The following is a 15,434-nucleotide window of genomic DNA, read 5'->3' on the forward strand; positions in this document are numbered from 1 at the left end:
TGAATGACCCTGGGGGACATTATAGTGGTGCAAAACAAGCCAGAAACAAAAGAGCAAATATTGTATGGTCTCTTTTAGAAAATAATTATAAGAAAATTGGGGCCTAGATTGTAAGCTCTTATAGCAGTCACATTTAGTCCAAAGCTCTGAATGTTATTTGTAGATTTTGTGACTATACATGCATAACCTAGTATTTTGTTAGAATTTTGGGTATATGTGTGACACCTAAGACTCAGAGTAGGAGTTCTGCAGGTCTGAAAGTCAGCATTGCCACATATAACAACTGTTAAAGAAACTGAAAAAAGAGATCAGGCTTCAATTAGGGATAAGAATGAAGCCAATTGTGTGAGTACTAAGGTAAATCAGAATAAAGAGGTAAGGAGGACATTGTCTGTATTTTAGAACTTCACCTACCCAATGAGATCAAAGGAAGAGAGGTTTATTTTGTCCAAAACCTAAATTTTCTATAGCACATAATCTAGCACAACCTGTGTGGATAGTTTGTTTAAACAACCCAAACACATGAAGCCCAGAATGGAAATGAGGGCTCGTAATTTGGTATAGCTTAATGTAATGTTTGGATATATCCCACAGCATGTTGAACAGATAATTAAAAAGTATTGGCAAAGTCCCTTGAGGGATTGGAGAAAAATTATGGAACTATTAAGCTTTACCACCAAGGAAACCCTTGATACTGTCTCAACATTAGGGCCTCCCAAGCCAATAGGCCAAGACCTTGATCTTGAGGCTTACTCTTATGAAGCTTATTTATATAGTGAGAAGCTAAGCCTACCTATACTTATGCCTGAGAGTTACTTCCAGAGAACCTCTTTTGTTGCTAAGATGTGGCCTCTCTCACTCTCTGTAAGTCCAACTCTGGAAGTAAAATCACTATCCTTTCTCCTATGTGGGACATGACATGCAGGGGTGAAAGTCTCCCTAATAATGTGGGATATGAATCCCAGGGATGAGGCTGGCCCTGGCAGGGTGGCATCAACAATGCCTACCAAACCAAATGAGGGAAAAATAATTGTAACAAAATAAGATATCGGTGGCTGAGAGAGTTCAAATGGAGTCAAGAGGCTATTCTGGAGCAAGCTTAAGCTATTCTCTTAAGCAAGCTCCCACTAGATATTGCTACTTACCATAATTTGCCACACTCCAACCCAAAACCATTCCTGCCAACTCTAAATAACACTTAGGGCTCTATCTGAGATTCTACAAAATTCCATGCACTATAATTACTTTCCAGAAACCTACAACCTCCAGATGGGTTCCTACGCCAGATAAGTCCTGAAACCCAGAGGGCCAACAGCCCTTTCCAACATGGAAAATTTAGAATGGGCAGAAACCAAATACACCTAAAGATTGGGAGAATGATCAGAGGAGAAGGAGGAGTTATAACAGAGAAGATAGGATTTAACAAATGAGTATGATTACTGAATCATTATATCAATATTTTTTTTAGTCTCCTGTATCTTGGAGCAGCTAGAAGTAAAATAAAATTGTGGAATTGTAACCCATACCAAACTAAATCTGTTCTATAACTACTTGTTACAATGTACTTTGAAATTTATTGTTTTTTTGTATATGTATTATATTTCACAAGAAAAAATAAATAACTTTTAAAAAATCAAAAGGTAACTTGAGGTGATAGAAATGTACAACTCTGTGAATATACAAAAAATGTTGAATTAAACATTTAAAAGTGGTGAGTTGTATGGTAGGAAAATATCTCAATAGTGCTATTACACACAAAAAATCAGAAGAATAAGATACTGCTTCCAAATGATATAACTTGTCTATGATTGGCACTTGAACATGTACTGAACAATTGAGGAAATGAATGCATGACAAATGAAAACCACACATTCACAGGACAATACAACAGTTCTGGGTTCCTTCTGACTTTGAGAAGACATCAGCTAAACTACTTGCAGGACTTTTAAAAGCAGCATTTAGCGGAGGATGGTCACAAATACTAACTAAATGCAGCGTTTGATATTTTGAATTGTTCTAGTTTTCTTTTGATATTTAAAAAAATGGAATTTGTGTTTCCTAAGAGTGTCTTGAGATTTTTTTGAAATGCTATTAGGCCAGTATTACTGGGTTTCAATGTTCCTAAGTTTGAGTCTCTCGTAAAACAGAATTTAAACCTGAATTAACCCACAATTTGTTCTGATGGTGTGTATTTGTTTTTATAATACTCTGGCCTTTCAGAATAAAACATAAGTATAGCAAGGGATAAGATACCGAAATTCCTTCTTGCTCCTTGAGCAAGAAGAATAAAATAAAATGATTTGGGGAGATAGCAAGCTGTAAGTAAATATCCAGAAACACACTATTGTGTGCTGTACTTAATCCACTCCACTGCCATCATCTTAACTGTTAAGGGCTGGTTACATAAAAGTACCTTTAAGAGGACAGAAAACTAGTATCTCCTTAATTATAAGCATTTCTCTTTTATTATTAAAAAATAATAAGATCACTAAAAAAAGAAAAATCTGCCATATTTTTATACCCATTGTTGTTTGAAGAAGACACATTCCCATTTCTCTATCTCAGTTCAGGAAACTTTCCTTTCCCATGCTACTCATTGAATTTTCAGACATTTTTAGTGGCCAACATACATTCCATTTCCTCCTAAGTTTTTTCTGCAACTCTGCCAGGATTCACTCAAAACTCACATAGTGGGTTTTTTTTCATCTATACCACTTATTCAGAACTCACTGTGCGTTAAATTTGATTGTTAATTTCTCTCTGTGTCTAAGTGCTGCTCAACTATGGCTGAGCTTCCTACGAACAGAGACTATGCTTTTCAGTTTACATCCATGGGGCTTGCAGGCATGAGATTGTGTCAGTCTATCTGTCATCTACCTTATCCCACGAGATGTTTAAGGTAACATATATAAAATGTCCAAAAAAGAGATAACAATATGCTAATAAAAATCAGGAACAGGGAAAATGTAAACCAGAATTGGAAGCCAATACATAAAGAGGAAGGACATAGAGAGTGTAAAAAATACTAATGTAGATCGTAAGAGCATACTTCTTAAAATTTTAATACTAACCTACATATTTGACTGAGCTACACATTTTGTCCCTGATAGCCAAAGCAAAAAGGAAAATATGGCCGGTTGTAAATACTGCTGAAAAGGAAAAACAATTTAATCAGTAGAAGCAAACCCCTTCTTGTCACTTAGTTGTTTTGTGTGTGTGTGTGTGTGTGTGTGTGTGTGTGTGTGTGTGTTACTTAGTTTTAAAAGAAATTTCTCATTTAGGAACTCATGGTGGGGGACTAAGTAATATAGTAGACAATATCCTCAGTAGCATCCCCACCCCAGACACACTTTATGAGGCTGTTTCTTGTAGCATCAGTCAATAAAGGTCATGTCCTCAAACACAGCGATGAAAGTTATTCCATAGAGGGTCAGGTCTTCAGAAGGTCATATTCTTAGTCTGAAATAGGAGAAGAATAAAATCTAAAATAATTAGACCAATGCATATCATTCAAACAATCATTAAATAACTAACTCTCTCTAAATCTGGATTCTCTGCTAAACTAGACAGTGGAAAGTTTAAGGGTTTATATATCCATATATTGACGTGTGAATCTTTGTGGTAAAATGGCACAGAAGAGAGACAAGAGCACAGGCTCCCCCACTTACTAGCTATACAACACTGGCTAAGATCCTTAACCTATTTTATCTCCATCTATAAAATGGGAGTTATAATAGCACTATCTCATTGAGTTGACATAAGCATTTTAAGGGCATTATTAGTAAAGTACTTAGAACACTGGCTGACACATGGCACTGCTTTAAAAATATTTTCTGATTTGTTTGAAGGATACGGTAATGTTGAAATAATTTTATGAGAATTGAGACAGCTGACAAAGGTTTTATTTCAATGGCTTCTCAGAGGGTCTTCATTCAGTGCTTCCTGATTATGAAGAGAATGGCAAGAGCTATTGAGCTATTACTGTGGACAAAGCTGAAGGTTTTGCTTTGTAATTCAAAATTTTAGTTTTTCAGCTACTTTCTTTGGATCATTGAAGTATCATTAAGAGGAAGATAATGGAAAAGAAAATGCAAATATGTTCAGTATTATTCTGCAAATAAAATCATAGTTGAAACGGTATGCCCAGGCAAGAGAATATCAAGAAAAAAAATGGCATAAAATGGTCATCCACAGACCCTGAGATTTGGGGGGTTCATTTAGCCTCGTATTATTTTCATTCCTTTATCTAAAAGTGAGTATAGACCTGTAAAGACAAATGTTCCAATTTATAAGGGAAATAATTTCTATTTTCTATGTTACTGCTAAAATGAAAATCTCAGTCAAATGCAAGAACTGCTTATTCTTGGATCAAAAGTAATGAGTACTGGGCGGCCAGGCAAGAATGCTTGCCTGCCATGCCAGAGGACCAGGGTTTGATTCCTGGTGCCTGCCCATGTAAAAAAAAAAAATTTTTTTAATTAAAAAAAAAAAAGTAATGAGTACTTTTCTGTTACATTAGAGGAATACAGCAGGCAAACTATAACAGAAAATTATGCAATAATGTTCTATAAAAACTCATGTGAATCATGGATAATGTTCTAAATTCCAGTAAACCTGATTTCTGAGAATGACAACAAAGCTTGAGCTACTTCAGATCCCTAATGAAGCAGCAGGTTATTGGGAAAGGGATCATGACCTACTATGCCAGCAAAATTCTAAATCTACAACCTTGCAGCAGCTCAATCATGACTTGACTCATTATCCAGAAAAGATGCTTTTTAATATTGATCTTTTATGTTCATTCCTAACAAAGGCTGTATAGCAAAGACATCTTTATAATGACCCCATGTTTCCATATTGGAGACAACTGGAAATATGTGTACCTGAATTAGTAATAAATGATATTAGGGAATAGTTACTAATTTTCTTCGTTATTATAATGCTATCAGGATAATGTAGAAGATTGTTCTTATTCTTAAGAAACACATGCTAGATTATGTAGGTAAAGTGTGATGTTTACAATTTATTTTAAATGATTCAGCAAACCTTATTTTGTATAGTATATAAATTCCAATAATTCTGTATGTATATATGTGTATATATCAAATATGGAAAAATGTTAACTTTTCTGAATCTTGATTAAGGATATGCAGGTGTTTATTGCATTATTTCACCTTTTCTGTATGCTTGAAAATTGCATAATTAAAAGTTTAAAAGAAAATTAAAGATCTAACAGGTCAGAGAAAGTAGGGAGATTGAATATTAACACCATTGTTAGTAATAATGGCATTTATTGATCACTTACTATCTGCTAGGAACCACAGTGGATTCTATATATAAATTACCTGATTTATTTTCACATTAACTCTGAAAAAAGAGATTGATATTGTAGCCCAGTTGTATACATGAAGAAGCTAAAGTTCACAGAATATAGTTAACTCAGCCAAGTCCACCCCACCACTAAGACTGGTGAAGTGGAGTATAAAATTCAATTCTGTCTGACATCATTCTCCAAAATCATTCTGTAGCATTGATTTAAACATTTATATTACACCAAATTAAGTAATACTTTATTAGAATAACCCTTCTGTCTCATCTTTCTTGAATGTGCTAATCTGTTGATTTTGCTAACAAAGAGTCTGATTAAATTGATTCAGAGAAACTTTTTCCTGCAGAAGTCAGCATTTGGACAGCCAAATGTCTTATATATAATCTTCTTTGACATGCAGATTACTGAGAATCAGGGAAAAATAAATAGTCACACAAGACTTCTAGCAGACCATCACTTCTTGAAATAACTAAGAAAAGAGTTGAAGGGGTCAAACATAATGATAATGAGGGAATGTTTAAATGTGGCAACAGGTCCACTGTGTGGGAGAGTCTTTAAAATTGTACTCAAACAGTTCATAGAATTGCTAAAAAAGAGTTGAATGTATTCCCTTTCCAGGTGATAAGAGAAAGGAGGAATTTAGTTAAAATAAAAAGTATTTAGGCACAGGGACCATAAAAAAAAAGTTAAAGTTTATTTTTTGTTTGTTTGGTTGGTTGGAGTTTTTGCTATGTCATGACCCATGAGCTTTGTCGTAGAACAAGGCAAGGACAAAAACCAACCTAAATCATGGCATTCCTTTATCAGAGCATAACCTGGACCTATTTTCTTCTATACTCCCCTTTCATTCTTTGGAAGAAAGCAGAAAGCAAACATATGGGCCCTTGTTCTTTAAAACCTACGTATTTATAAAGCTTATAAATCTCATCACTTGTATCTTACAAATTTCATCACTTGTATATAGTGGGCAACTAAAATATTGCAAATGATACTTAAAAGCTTCCAGCATATCAAAAAGGCAGTATTATCTTTGATTTCTAAACAGAAAGTCTACTTTACTATGTTAGTCAGAGTTCTACTATTGTATTAGTCAGGGAAACAGAACTGACACAAAATACATACATGTATGTATGTGATTATGAAATTTATTCTAGGAATTGGCTCCCATGACCCTGGGGATTTCTGCAGGGCAGGTCACAAGTTAGGAACTCCAATGAAGGTTTTGATGAGTTCCCTAGGAGAAGATGCCCAGTTAAAGTAGAAATAGATGGATTTATTTATCTTTCTCTGAAAGGCACTTCTATTCACACAAAAGAAAAAAAAATTGTTTTCACTTTGAGTAAAATAAATAATCTAAAAAAGGTTTTGAAAGGTCAGGAGCAGTTAATTCTATCTTTATTGAGCATGAGAGGACAGTTATGAGTCCAAGATACCACCAAATAAACATTCTACCATGAAGTGAACAAGTAGTTTTTGGACAGCCACCTGTATAGGAAGTTTAGGTGCCCGTATCCTGAAGCCAGATTGCCTACTCAAATCCTGCCTTCCACTCAGTTTGGAATATCTGACTCATTACTTAGCCTCTCAGTAGGCATGTGCCTGCCCAGGTGATACCCTTGGATGGTACCAGGTACAAAATAGGTAAGCAAGAAATATTATGTTAGGCACTCTGCTGTAGGATTCGGCTCCTGCCCTCAAGCAGCTCACAGATAAACAGGGAGATGAACTTCTAAAAATTAGCAAGCAGGGTGACTAATGAAGATTCTTTTTGGCAAAGGATTGCAAACATTTTTGAGTTCTCTCCCAAGAGACATAGTGGGGAGATCAGCCAAGGGCTGTCAGTTTATATAACTACCTTGTCCATCATTGTTGGCATAAGTCTAAAAGGAGACCAAATTCAAGAGGAGGGGATAACTGTTTTGCTTCATACCCAGAAACAAGTACAGGTTATGCTCAAAAAACATAAATGAGCCTTTAAAATCTAAATTATTTTCATGTAAATTATTTTTAAAACTTGGTGTAAACTGGTACGATTTGAATAAGAGGATGATGACTCTAGGACTAGAATAAAAATTCAGTGAAGGCATTGATCCATGAGGAGCAAGTAATGGGAGAGTGCCCGGCAAACCCTGTCCCCAATCATGCCATTAGCACAGTATCTCATTAAAGGCTAATCATAAACAGTCTGAATTCTTTGGACACAGATAATTATCCAATCCCTATTTCCAGTCACCCAAGGTGAAAAGTATTGCAAAACAAACTTTATAACTACTTCTTTGATGCAGGAGATCCGGGCTCAATTCCTGGACCAAGTACCACCACCCCCCAAAAAAAGAGTAACTACTTCTTTGATTGCTAACAAAATCAATCAATCATTTGAATTTCCTAAATTCTTCATATTACAAGGAATTCACAACATCCCAAAGTACACCTTTGTACTTTTATTATGGGTGTAATACTTCACCAGGTCAGACCTAAAATGTTTACCTAATATGTTTAGGAGCTTCTAATTTTAAACTTGATAAAAAGTTTTATTTCTCATAAATGACAGAAGAATATGAAGAAATTCTCTTTCCCTATCACAACATCAAGGCAAGATTCATCATTCAGAGGCTACTGAACTCCGCCCTCAATTTTCAAAAAAATATTTTTCTATAGCCTAAATGGAAGACTGTCCTCTCAAACCAACTTGTAAAACTTGTAATCAATGTACTGTGTAGAATAACTACCAGAAATAATGTATAATAAGGTTTTTAGTAAAAGAGAATTGCTAAAAGCCAACAGGTCATTAACAAATATGCACTTCTTTTTAGGTCTTTATACATATTCTTTGCCTGATATTGCCTGACAAACACCTTAGTCTTGAATTAGTTCACTATTTATCATTTCTTTTAATTTATTCAGGGAATATGTAACTTGTCGTTTTTCTCCATTGTTCCATGTAAAGTATATGCCTTCCAAAAATTATCACCGATTATAAAATTTATGTACATCTTCTCCACATTTTGTCAATCTTTTGCTCCCGGTCTGAAGTATCTTATTTCTCTTACTGCTTTTGGAGCTGCTCAGAATACCATACAATAAAAAAGAAAAAAAAAAAGAAGAATACCATACAATGTCCAATAAGATAACCATGTCTGTTGAACCACACATGCAGTCAGAATTTCTTTCAACAGTCTTAGGACAATTAATCAAATGACTAGAAAAAAATACAGTAATTTAAATCTATGCCCCTGGTTGATTTTAATTACAGCAAAGAAAAATTGAAAACTTGAGTGTCGGTGTTCTTAGTTGACTAAGTAGCTAGGACCATCCTCCCCTCCCCCAGAAAGACCTGGTAAAGGAAAAATAAGGATCATGAGGTATCATAGGCTTAATTCTTATGAAATACACTCAAGTAAGGACAGTGGTTTCATGTAGACTCTCTTCCCAAGGAAAGGCAATGCAGACTCAGTCAGTATGCTAAAGGGTCTGAGCATTCAAAAGGTGTACAGCATTAACTAAACAAACATGTTCTGCAACTTAAGAGCCTTTCTGCAGGGCGGGCCTTGATGGCTCAGTGGCCGAGTTCTCACCTACCATGACAGAGACCCGGGTTCGATTCCCAGTGCCTGCCCATGCAAAAAAAAAAAGAGAGAGAGAGAGAGAGCTTTCCTGCAAGAACTTTGGGTGGATACCTCCAGTAAATCATTTTTTTTAATTCAAAATAATAATTGATAGTCCTGCATCCATCTCAGGAATCAAATTAATCTATTACATCTGTTTTTAAATACCCTCTATATATCTCACACTAATCAGCCATCTAAAAAATACCAAGTCGAGAAATAAGAAACAACTCAATATAGAATACCCAGGAAGAAAAGCTGTACTTTTGAGAAACTTGGAATACCTTTTCTGGAAGGAAGCATATGAGGAAATATAGGCCCAGGGCAGTGAAACAAGAGGGCTGTATGTTACAGCACCAGCTTCAGACTGAGCCACGACTGGAACCAGTCTCCTGAAGCCAGCCCAGGGCACTTACCATGTAACGCTCCCTTTTAGATTACCTGAGGAGGCAGGATGGAAGTTTTGTTGTCTGATATGAGAGACTAGGAAAATAGAAATTCTATGCCTTTTCCAAATGCAGTACTAGAGCCAGTTATCTAACTGCCCTGAGTAAAACTAAAAATGACAGTAAGAAAATATTGAATTATGTACCAAAGTAGACAAAAAGCCTCTTTTTAAACATACAACCTAATATTTCCCCTTTCAACCTAATTCAGATATCTATTTCAGTGCTGTTATTACATTCAGTTTTTTATGTAATAGAAATTTAAGCAGCTTAGTCGAATACTAAAATAAAGCAAATGACCTGACTGTCTGCTCCACGCCACCCTGCGAGCCCTACACCAAGATTCAACTTTGTAGGCTTTCCTGATCTTGAATGCAAACCCAGCAAGGATGAAAGTGTCCAGTTAGACAGTTCCAAGACTTGGAATTATAAAGCAAGGAACCGTGAAAAAATCTTCAAAGTTGTGCCAGGTAGGGCGAGGATGTGACATCATCTCCAAATGGACATTAAACTGTCATTTTCAGAAAGCCATCAAGTACCTGCTATGTACTTCAGGTGGTCCTTAAGACAGCCCCTGCCACCAAGAGACTCAGGTCTAATAGGGGGACAGATACATGGCGAAATAATAATTCAGCGTAAGTGAAATTTTAAAGCAATATTAAAAATACTACATAAACAGGAAAGTCATTAATTTTGTGGGAGTCTGGAACACAAGAAGTGACAAGTGAGTGGGCTCTGAAGAATGAGTAAGGATATATGGACAAAAGAGATGGGAGGATGCCATTCCTGGCCAGGGAAACAGCTTGTGCAAAGATACTAAAGTGGCAATGTCTTTAGGAAAGAGAGTGAGTGCCCCAGCGGGGTTAGGTACTACTTCACAGAGGGTAGGTGGAAGGGCTTGAGCTGAGGTCAAAGGTAGAGACCCAGTTGGGAGAGACACTATTACACTAGGGAACAGCACCTTTAAGATTTGGAAGGCAAGTTGGTCACAGTAGCTTCAGAAACCTACTCTATGTAACCAGATTGTTTTTATGCTTCACACATTTTTCTGGGCTAGCATCCTTGTTGATAGGGTTTTGTGTTTGGTTAATAACTGAAAATTCCAGGCTGTAATGATCGTAGGAAAGAGAATGACAGCATTCTTTTTTGTGTTTGAAACAAAGCTTTAACAGAACGCAGAAAAGCCCTGGGGAATGGCCCCACGACAGTGGGAGTGATTTGAACATGAGAACCACTAGATGTGGAAGGTAGAATCAGGAGAACAAAGAAGCAGCTGCTTGTTTATCTGCTCTCTTTATCCAAAAGGATCTGCTTCCAGGGACAAAATCCATGGAGATTCTGGATTTGTTTTTAATAAAGGAGACTGTTCCTCTTTCAACAGCTGACATGATATGATTCAACTGCTGCACATTTAATAAGAATTAAGGGAGAACAGCAAATTCTCTAAGGTCAAAGGAAATTCAATAATTGAGGAAATTATCAAAATAATATATGCAAGCTGACAAGATTGATTGAATTATCATAAAGATATCATAGAGATCTGGTTGAGTATTTATCTGAAACATTTAGGTTTATTTTTTCCTTCATATGCAGACAAAAGGGTAATATGATTATTCAGAGTCCATAGCTCTTTGGAAGGCGGTTAAGACCAGCATAAAATATATGCAGCATGATAATATATTACAAATATAAAGATAATTCTCCACTTCGTTCAAAGCCCTATTATTAATCGCACCAAAAGACCAGTCATGTATTCCTGCCTGTACTATGTTCCAAATCAGTGATGGATCTTTGCCTTCACTGAGCAATAATTCATGACAGATACTTAAAATCACCTATTAAATACTCCACAGAACAGCTATGTCAGTCAGAAAGAAAGACATCTAAAGAGATACCAAACCACTCCAATACAGGTGTGGGGTAGCCAGCAACAGCACATCTCACATAGGCTCTGACAGAAAGACGTTTCATTCACAGAAGAGACAGGGCAAGGTCAGTTTCAGTAGTGGGCGTTGGTTCCCCACAGCCAGCGCATCTCAATCCGTGGCCGACAAAGGAGACGTTCTATGAGCAGCAAACCCTCTCTTACGTTTATACATGTTAGTGGAAGAAGCCTTCTCCCTCCCTTCCAGGGACAGATACACCATGGGGTATGAACTGGCTGTCATAAAACAAGCCACCAGAGCCAGACTGTCTGCAGTGAATGTTTACATATGCTCAGGACAATAGGGAAGGAATGTAACCGCAATTCCCTTATTAGGGGATTGTGTTTGATCTCACCAGGCTAACACACCTGGTCCTGAACACAGAATATATTTGTGGGTCCCCGGGAAAGGCAGCAGGCTCCCCTCAGACTGCCCTGACCACAAATTGTATGAGGTAAGTTTATTGTGATGATTATTCGCACAGAAGTTGAAAATTCAAAGTTAACAACAGAATTGTATTGAGATCTCAAGAGATTCCAGAACATAATTAAATCATTCAACTCTGAGTTCCTGATTAGGGAACGCAGACATCATGTGATTGGACTTAGCTGACCAATGGTGCTTTCTAAAAAGGTGGAAAATGCAGCTCTAGAAACCTTGCAGGTAGCCGCAGGAGTTGCAGAAACAACACAGCAGTGTGGCAGTTGGAGAGACTTGTGAAAAAGTGTGAATTGTGGCTCCACCATTGATGATCTACGTGATTTTAGGCAAATTTCTTAATTCAGTCTTAGCTTTAAAATAAATACTTGCTATAAATACAGATACAGATATGGATCTTTAAAATAACACTTGTTTGGCCAGAGAGTTGTCAGGTGTGTGTGAAATAATATGCGCGTGTGTGGCAAATGGTAGCTTTCATGCCTTCTCAGGCCACCACTGTCTTGGGTAGCTGTGCAGTGCTCACCACCTAAAAGGGCACTGACAGGATGTGACAGGGCAGAGCCAGACACTTCCCTAGAGTGAACTCTGCCCTCCTACAGTGATGGGATTCTCTTGCTAGGATCCTGTCAACACTTGGAATTGTTGCTCCTGTCTCATCAGGAAGCCCAGCTGGGGTGCCTGCCTGGCTGCACCAGGCAATTGGCTTTAGCAGAGGGAAGCGCTCCTCTCTCTTCACCCAGGGGAGCAAGTGCTTCAAATGATCTTGAGCACAAAAAGGGAATCAAGCCCAATTATTAACCATACAAACAAGAAATTCAGTCTACTCTGAAGGTGACATGAGAAAAGCTTAGTGCTCGAGTTGGTGCCACAAAAAAACAAAAACACATAAAACAAAGCAAAAGCCTGATATGAACAAATAGAAGAGTTCTTCTATTTCTGTTTCTTTTTTTTTTTTTGAAAAACTATATAAAATAGATTTTGAAACTTCTAATACCTAAATAGAAGAATCAAGCAATGTTTTAACCTTGATAGAGAGAAGAGGTGGTAGAATTGCATTTCTGCCCTAACCCTCACACAAATCTCATTTAGTTTTACTATTTGGAGAGAATCACACCCAGAAAGAACTGGTATCTTACAGGAAATTTCAGCAAGCTACACATGCTCATGAAAATCAGATTCCTAATATCAACAAGAGCCATAGCATATCATTTAAAAATTAATGGCATGTTACATTTATGAAATGTATTTGGGGGAGCCTCCTTGCTTGGATAATTATTATTCGCCCATGCACTGAATCTTAGAGAATTTTCTAATAAAACTTACATTTAAAACTGTACAGAAAGTGGTCGTATTTGTGAGTCAAGTCACAGACTTGATCTAGAAACCATCTAGGTTTCAGCACTTTTTGTTGCCTGATTCAGAAAGGAATTCAGAATGCCCAAATAACTGATATTATACAACTAACTCTCTTTAAGGCAATTTTAATCCATTTCTTAATCTTACATCTTCTGATTTCTACCCACATGACTTTACTTTTTTCTTGGTAAAATAGATAATAACACAAGGTTAACAGGGAGGGCAACATCTATGCTGGTTATTCAGAGAAGCAAAATGTTTTTCATTTTTATACATTTGTTGAAGGTAGAAGCAATTTTTCTCTGTTTCCATAGATACAACAAATTTGATGATTAATCAGAAACATAGACCATAAATTACAAAGCCAATTAAATATCATCTGTCCTTAGTTAATAATCCCAATTGCTTGTTTACTAATTGGATGCCATTTTTTATAATGAGTTTGATTTTTTTAAAGACTAGTTTAGATTTTTATGCATTTCAGATGTATATATAGGGGGAAAGTGGTCTCACTGTGCTCAACCTGAACAAAATGCGTTCAAAGAAAGATAATATATATATGGATGAGATGAAATAATGAATCCCTGTTTCTAAGAAGACTGGCCAGAAAGACTGAATTTTTCTCCTTTTCTGTATTAGAAAAACTTCAGGTTATACCTCCCCAATCTTCCTCCTACAAATTATAGAGACTTCATCTTCAGTGTTCCTCTCCAATATACAATCTATAATGATTAAAGAATATCTTTAAAACGTCAACATTGAGTGACAAAATATTTTATGGGTAATAGGACAAAGTTAAGCCAACATAAAAAAGCAGTAACTTTTTCTATTAAGAAAAGAACCATAAATATATTGGAGAGCGTACCCAAGCCTGAACCTTTTGAACTACTTCACTCAGCCCACCTCATATGCACACGAAGGGAAATTTGGTCTCCACTTGCTCTCCATGACCTTCGTTCTGAACTGTTCTCCTTGAACCTCATACTTAACGGCCTCCAAGCTTCCCAGTTATTTACTGTCACTGCCCATTTACTTCCCTAATTTCTTCTGAGAACACCTTCACCTTAGATATTACACTAAACACAGAATCATTTACACCAGGATTTCCCAAACTCAGCATTAGTGATGTGTTGGCATGGGAGGCTGTGCTGTGTGTGGCAACATACCTAGCCTCTTCCCCCTAGATCCTGGCAGCCCCATCCCTCCCAAATCATGGCAATCAAAAATGTCTCCGGACACTGCCACATATCTTCCACAGTCTATTCTGGTAAAAATTTGATCATCTCTGCTTGAAAACCACTGATTTACAATGACATTTATTTATACATTGATCCATTCAATAAGTGTTTATCAGATGCATGGCTTATAACAGTAAGAAAGATATCACATTTGTCTTTTCCTATCCTCCCTTCTGGTTGCAGGTGTAGATGAGTAAACTGCCAATTATAATTTAGTATATAAAGCATTAACGGAGGTAAGAGGAAGCCTCTACAGGAGCATGATAACAGGGCAACCCAATTTGAAGGGCAACCATAATAAAAAGCAACCCAATTTGAAGTCAAGATTTCACAAAGAAACAAGCACTTCTGTTGAAAAGAGAGAGATTTATGGGAATCAGCTTGGTGGAAAAAGGAAGTGTTCCAGGTAAAGAGAACAAGCGGGCAATCACCCATAGGTGAGAAACCAGGTCAGCATTACCAGGGCACAGAGAACTGGAAGCAGGGACCAGATCACATGCGGTCTTATGCTTCATGTTAACGACTTTTGACTTTATTCCAGGGAAGGTAGCGAGATGTGATCTTGCTTCGCAGGACAATGACTCTTAGGCACCCTAACCCTGATTTTTGCAGGTTCAAGTAACTGCCCTTATGATTAAGTCATTCTTTGGATGTTTCTGGACCAGACCAGAGCTTCTCCAGCATGGCACTCTTCCCAAGCTATCTCCACTCTTTTAACAAGAATCAGACAGAAACGAACATTCTTCCAGGTGTATCCATAGAATAATGAGGAATTCTCTCTATAGTTAAAACTTAAATTATCCTACATTTCTCAGCATTACACAAGTAACTCTAAACACTGAAGGTATTCCACTATGGTTATAATCATGTGAGGTGCTAAGTCTTCCATGCATTAACTAATTAAATTAATGCTCAAAGCATTTCTTTAGGAAGATATGGCAATATATTTTAACTTGCTGTTTTCATATGAAACCAGCATAAAAGCAAATCAGTGGCATATCTGGTTTGAATAAAGCCTACTGACTTTCCCTCCTCCCCTCTCCTAGCCTTAACGTTGTATCCTGTTAGATTTGTCTAGAATTCAATTAGAGATT

At 36.8% G+C, this 15,434-nt stretch overlaps 1 long non-coding RNA gene across 1 annotated transcript in view; it reads right to left on the reverse strand.

Annotated features, from left to right (window-relative positions):
• Positions 1–3,324: 3,324 nt before the first annotated feature.
• LOC143676432 (uncharacterized) overlaps positions 3,325–15,434 on the reverse strand; it is a 75,510-nt gene continuing 63,400 nt past the window's right edge. The window contains exon 3 of the long non-coding RNA XR_013172078.1: positions 3,325–3,459. This is a non-coding gene — a long non-coding RNA (uncharacterized LOC143676432). The remainder of the gene's footprint in view (positions 3,460–15,434) is intronic.

The sequence above is a fragment of the Tamandua tetradactyla genome, chromosome 3, assembly GCF_023851605.1.
Source record: "Tamandua tetradactyla isolate mTamTet1 chromosome 3, mTamTet1.pri, whole genome shotgun sequence".
Taxonomy (NCBI): domain Eukaryota; kingdom Metazoa; phylum Chordata; class Mammalia; order Pilosa; family Myrmecophagidae; genus Tamandua; species Tamandua tetradactyla.